The sequence below is a fragment of the Mustela erminea genome, chromosome 17, assembly GCF_009829155.1.
Source record: "Mustela erminea isolate mMusErm1 chromosome 17, mMusErm1.Pri, whole genome shotgun sequence".
NCBI lineage: Eukaryota > Metazoa > Chordata > Mammalia > Carnivora > Mustelidae > Mustela > Mustela erminea.
In genome coordinates this window covers 61,767,336-61,774,444 of record NC_045630.1, presented here as the reverse complement: position 1 = coordinate 61,774,444, position 7,109 = coordinate 61,767,336, and positions in this window count along the sequence as shown.

Below are 7,109 nucleotides of genomic sequence, written 5' to 3'. Positions count from 1 at the left end.
CTATAATACTGACATTAACTTACAGTGGAAAATTGGGGCCTGGAAAGGTTAAATGAGGGGCTGGTCCATAGCACAGCCTCCAAAGTCCATGTTCTTTCCTTTCCATGAAGCTGCCTCCCCTGGAAATGTCTAGTGACATGGCCAAGGGTTCATCATGTATGCCTTGGATGAAACAGAGGCACGCAGTGGCAGCCACCACTCCCGAGGCCTTACCAAGCACCCAGCATCGTAATCAGCTTTGTACGCATTTTCTTACTGGGTTGACCCTCGCAACAATGGGTCAGGTGGTCAGTGTTACCCTCATTTTCCTGAAGCTCAGAGAGGCTAGGTCACCAGCTCAGGACCAAACAGCTGATAGGAAGCTGAACGGTTGCCGAAGCCCAGGCTGCCTGACCCCGGAGCCCTTGCCCCGTGCCCTAGGAGTTGCCGTATCTCATGAAGCTCCTGTGAAGGGCTGAACAGAAGAGCTGAGCGGGTACCAGCGTGATCCACCTCCCCGGACCGGTCAGAGGAAGGGGGAGAGGGAGCAGGAGATCGGGTGGCTCAACCCAAAGACCCACTCTAGACTCCCATCCACAGCCCTACCCGCAAAGCCAGCTGTCCCGAAACCCCCAGGTGAATCCCACGTCATTCCCCGGATGTGTTCAATGTGATGGTTAAGACATGAGCCCCCGGATCCAGGGCTAGGTTCCTGTCCCCGATTCTGTCCTTACCTCTGTGTGAACGTGGGCTTCCTGCTTGTCATGAGCTTGAGAACAGAGACCGCCTGGTAATTCTTTGTTGACACAGCACATAGAGGGGTGCCTTACGCAAAGCAGGGGCTCATAATCGCCTTCTCCTGAAACCCCAACGCCCCTATCATTCCTACTCCATTATGTGGACTGTGAGGGGTGGCCACGGGCAAGCTGTGTCACTTTTCTGTCCCTTGGTTTCTTTAGCTGTAAATGGCAATCATTACAATGCCTACATCGTACGGGGATTTTACAAGAATAAAGTGAGTACCATAATGATACTACATCCTGGGAGAAACTTAGCTTATAGAAAAGCTACAAAGATGGCATGGAGAGTTTCCACATACCACTGACCCAGTGTCTCCTAAAGTTATGTCCCATTCCAGTGGTTCACCTGCCAAAACTAAGAAATTCCAAAACTAGAGTACTATGATTTAACTTCAGGCTTCCCTTGGATGTCACTGTCTTTTTCCTCTTTTTGTGTTCCAGGATCTAATCCCACAATTGCATTTAGGATACTCTTAACAACATATCTAACATTTACTGTCCTAAGTAGGTAAGCACTGTCCTAAGGGCTCATCTACATCAACCCGTTTCATTGCCACAATAACCCTGTGAGGCAGGTCCTAATACTACTCTTCTCCCCCTTAGATAATGAAATTAAGACTTCGGGGGTCAAGTTATGGGCTCAACACCACACAGCTACTATTTCCCCCAATGACCAACCAATACGGTCTCTTGGGAATTTAAAATACCAAGAAAGTCTTAGCAAAAGAAATCTATCTGAATCACAGTTTTTCACAATAACTTGTCCTCTAAGATCCCCTGGATCTTCTCACACACACACACACACACACACACACACACACAATGAACTGAGCACCTCCCCTGACTGGCCCCAAGCACACCACAGAGAATGGGCTCAGGGAGGGAACAGTCTGGCTTGGCAGAGACACAAGTCAATGGCAAACTCAGGACGGAGGGGGAAGCGAAGGGTCGGCACAGGGTGCTAAGGGACACAAAGAAGCGGCCCCTCACCCAGGAGGTGGTGGGGACTCTTGAAAGCTTCCCAGAGGAAGACAACATGTAAACTACAGCTTGAAGGTGGAGTTGAGACCAGCCAGGCAACGTGGCAAAGAGGGCTGAGTAACAAGAAGACATTCTAAGCAACAAGAACAGCGTGTGCAAAGCCTGGAGAGAACCCGGCACGTCGTGGCTGGAACACAGAGTCTGAGGAAAGGAGAAGAGAATAATATCAGTGGGAGAAGCAAGGCCAGACCCCAGAGGGCCCGATACCTCCCTTGGGCTACTCCAGGTCACCACAGTCCAGGCTACAGTGACGGACAACCCCAAAGCTTCATTGGCTTAGCACAACAAACACGAATTTCTCACGCAGGTAAAGTCTGATGGGGGCAGGGCAGCCCTCCCCCTTCCTGTAACTACGCCTTCTAGAACATGGGCCTGGGATGTCCCCTGTAGAAGAGAGAAGAGGTACACTGGGCCCGTAGCTCTTAACTTCCTGGGCATGGAAGTGACACGTCACTCCCCCTCACATGTCACATGGCCCCAACCTTCATGGCAAGTCAGTGTAGCCTGTGTGTCAGGAAGACACAAGGCCACGGTAAATGACGTTCTGTGTCAACCCCACGATGCTCAGGAATTTGACATTTCCTCCGCGGGCCCGGAGGTGCGCTTGAAGTTTTAAGCACAAGAATCCCATGGTCTAACTTGTGTGTTTGGGGGCTCAGTCTGGCTGTAAGAAGAAGCAAACAGAGAAAGGGATGACAGGAAGTGAGGAGGCTAGCGTAATGGCAGCATTTGGCATGAGGTGACAGATCAGGGACCGAGGCATGTGGGAACAGAAAGAAGTGGGTGAATTTGGGACACCGGGGTGGCTCATTTGGTTAAGCAGCTGCCTTCGGCTCAGGTCATGATCGCAGGATCCTGGGATCGAGCCCCGGATAGGGCTCCAGGCTCAGCAGGGAGCCTGCTTCTCCCTCTGCCTCTGCCTGCCGCTCCCTCTGCTTGTGCTCTCTCTCTCTCTCTCTGTCAAATAAATAAATAAAATCTTTAAAAAGGGAGAGAGAGAGAGAGAGAGAAGTGGATGGATTTAAGAGCTTTGTCAGAGAGGGAGTTGACGGAATTCCCTGAGTGACCGCACCTGGGAGGGGAAGAGAAGAATGAGTAGGAGATGAGGAGAAAGAGGAAGGAATTAAGGAAGGAGCCCCGAATTTCTGACGTGGACAGACAGATGGCGGGTGGCCCCAGGCACAGAGACAGGGAGAACCGCCTGGCTTACTGGATTTTGTAATTGGGCAAGCCATAGAGCATGGGGGTAGGGAAGGGCCTGCGTGAAAGGCATAGGCGAAGGCCGGAAAATCAAATCCTTATTCTCTGCAATGGGAAGTGAACAGACAATGCCTAAAACTGAAAAAGATCAAATAGGATCAACATAACCATATTCTTTAGTGATATCAAAAGAAAAAAAAAAAAAAACAAAATCAGCCAAGAGAGTTTCAAGTGTCTCCCTCCAGGGCTGGGGGAAAAACCCAGGGAAAACGGATGGAAGACTGCCATTTTCCTAACAAATTCTGTAGAACTACAAGTCTTTAAATAAACTATGTGCCTATATATTTGACAGAAATGACTATTCAAAAGAAAAGACTGGCTGGTGCCAGGTGTTGCTGCCTTCAAGTGGTGTCTTTGACCCCCTTATACAGAGGGGTGTGCACCAGGATTTCAAAGGGCACCATGCCGGGGAGGCGGCTGTGCCTCACCCTGTCTTCATTCATGCTATGCCCCTGAACTTGATCCCTGGAAAAATCAGAGGGGGCTTTCTAAGGAAGACCATGTTTGGTCTAGCTCTTGAAAAAAGTCCTAGAATTTCCCAAAGGAAGGAGCATGTCAGATGGGTGGTGAGGGTGAAACCTGGAGGTGTGACAGAGAGAGCTATGTTCTGGAATGATCGTCACTCTGTTTGGTGGCCCGGAAGACAAGGCAGTGACCCTGGCATGGAGACAGAGGCTCCATCGGAGTAGCTAATGGAACGGTTTGCTGCGGGGTATTCACAACAGGAGGTCCACGGGCCACCTGCATCACAGTCCTAAGGATCATTCATTCCTTCTCCATCCTTAGTGGGGGGCCTGTTTGCATTACAGGGTGTCCTCTCAGTGAATCTTGGACACAGTAAAATTTGAGAAACTCTGGTCAAGCACAAGGAGATAACATCCTAAAATAAAGTAGTGATGGTATGAAGGGAAAGGAGGAAATGGTCATCATATTGGGGGCCGTGTAGACGGCAAGGGCCTGTGGCATCCAGAGTTGGTGCCCCCAGCAGTGATGGCAAGTGGCCCTATTGCCGGCAAAGAACTACAGATGGGGGGCGCGAGGAGGGACCAGCAACACCCAGCACTTCCTGCCCACCCTTCCCATCATTGCTACCTTGGAAAAGAACCTCCATTTCACACAACATGGCGTGAAAAGTACTGACTTCTGGTCTTAGCTTTCCCACTCTCTGTTTAACTTTAAGAAAATCATTTCATTGCTTGGGTCCCAGGTTCCCCAGCCATAACACGGGTGGTTAGATTACCAAAGGCGACTTCAAATCTAACCTCCTGAAAACAAGTGGATGACATCCAGAATCTTTTTTTTTTTTTTTAAAGATTTTGTTTATTTGTTAGAGAGAGGGAGAGAGAGCAAGCACAGGCAGACAGAGTGGAAGGCAGAGGCAGAGGGAGAAGCAGGCTCCCCGCCGAGCAAGGAGCCCGATGTGGGACTCGATCCCAAGACTCTGGGATCATGACCTGAGCCGAAGGCAGCTGCTTAACCAACTGAGCCACCAGGCGTCCCAGACATCCAGAATCTAAGAGAACTCCTGCAAATCAAAAACAAGAAACAAAACACACACACACCCCCAAAAAAAAAAAAAACAAACAAAAAAAAAAAAAAAAGCAAAACAAAACAAGAAAGAACCCCAATAGAAAAATTGGCCAAGAACATGAACAGACAACTTACAAGAGAAGAAACCCCCTCAGTACTAACAAGGATATAAAGAGGTACTCATGCTCACTAGTAATCAGAGAAATGCAAATTAAAACAACAGGTGTCACTTTAGACTTGGTATTAGATTGGCAAAAGAAATGGAAAGCTGGATCACATCTCATTTGGCAGGGCTGTGTGGCTGTGGGACCCTGGTTTGCTGCTGAAGGAGCACACGTGGGTACAGCCCACCTGGAGAGCAATCTGGAACCTCTCACTGCCAGTGTGTGCCTCCTTGTGACCTAGCAAGTCTGCGGAGGCCCATGTGTGTCTCCCACAGGGACGAACACACTGGTCTGTAGTGGGACCCGCATGAGGATACCCAGTGCAGCCGGCCCGAGGAGCAAGCAGGTAGAATTTACAGAGTGCTGCGGAATAGTTACAAGCAACTGACTAGATGTACATATGGATGGATCTTAAAAAACGATGCGAGGGGCCCCTGGGTGGCTCAGTGGGTTTAAAGCCCTCTGCTTTGGGCTCAGGTCATGGTCCCAGGGTCCTGGGATGGAGCCCGGCATGGGCTCTCTGCTTGGCAGGGAGTCTGCCTCCCCACCCCACTCTGCCTGCCTCTCTGCCTACTTGTGATTTCTGTCAAATAAATAAATAAAGTCTTTAAACACACACACACACACAAAACGATGCTGAGTGGAAAAATAAAGGAGGGGGAGAACCCTCTATAATACTCAAACCTGAGGAGCACACAAGTCCTTACAGAGTCCCACAGGGCCCTAGAGGATCTCACTCTCCCCAACACACCCCCGTAACTCCCTGATATCATCTTCCACCCCTGTCCCCAGGGCTCACCCTGGCCCAGCCTCACCGGCGCCCCGCTGTTGTTAATACACGCAGGGCCATGACCCTGCAACAGGACCCCTGCAATGGCAGTTCCTTCTGCTTGGAATGACAAGCCCTCAAAATCCCAGTACCGTACCGCCCCACCAACACACATATACTGGGTCCCCCTCACTCTGCTCTGTTTCTATCTGAAATAATCATCAATAAGTGAAAAGTGGTAAGTACTCTCTCCCCACTTCCACCTTCATCACAAGAGTGTGAGTGTGACTTTCTGCATTTTATGCACGGATGCCTCCCAGGGCCTAGAACAGAGCCCATCATAAAGGAGGCACTACAGAAACGTTTGTTGTCGAATTGAAGGATTACAGCACCATACCACTTACACACGCGGTAAATGCGCCTTTTAAAACAGCCCCTGGGGATGCCTGGGTGGCTCAGTTGGTTAAGCAGCTGCCTTCGGCTCAGGTCATGATCCCAGCGTCCTGGGATCGAGTCCCACATCGGGCTCCTTGCTCGGCAGGGAGCCTGCTTCTCCCTCTGCCTCTGCCTGCCATTCTGTCTGCCTGTGCTCACTCTCTCCCTCTCTCTCTCTCTCTGATAAATAAATAAAAATCTTAAAAAAAAAAAAAAAAAAAGATTTAAAACAGTCCCTGGATGTCATCCACGGGACGGTGAGTGAGCGTGAGGGTAAAGGGTATTACATTTCAAAAGGGATGGGTTTTAAGGAGGGTAGGTAGTGTGGTGAGCCCTGGGTGTTACATGCAACTAAATTCATTGATTCATTAAACATTGTATCAAAAACTAATGATGTACTATACCTTGGCTAATTGAATTTAAATAATAAATAAATAAGGGGCCTCTCATAGGAAAATGATGAGGAACACTCCATTTATTGAGGAGTATGTGTCACTTAAGTTTGTGTATCTGGGATGAACACAAGGAGGCGACAGGAAAGTCCTGTCTGGTGCCCCCCAGCGCCACGGGCCATTAGCACATCTGCGGGGAGCTCCGGTTCCTGCCAGGTGCTTGCCCTTACACTGTAGAATAAGTTAACAACTCCCAAAACCTTCCCACAGCCTTGAAAGATGTTACTTACTGTCCCATTGTGTGGATACAAAAACCAAGGTTTAAAAAGTTGGCAGTTGCCCTGTTTCTTCTGGCTAGTACCTAGCCGCAGGTCTTTCTGATGCCATGTTTCGTGTTTTTCCTACCAATGTAGTCTGCCTCTCTGCATAAAGAAGACGTCGGTGTTACGGAAATCGACCACATTAACTCTCCCAGGCTTGATTTTGTGTGATTCTACTGTCAGCTCTTTCCTGTTGCGAACCGCTCATCTCTTGGATTCAGATTTAAAACCTGTGGACTTGATACAGGCTGTCTGAAAGCTAATGTTAGAAAATAAGGCCAAACAAATCATCTATTACTATTAAGACTTTAAAAGGATTATCTGTTCTTTGCAAGCAGCCAGACGGTGGAGACAGCACGCTGGCAATCTGCTCTGGCAATTACAGTTCTGATCTTGTTGAGGGGTGAGGCGGGGGACCC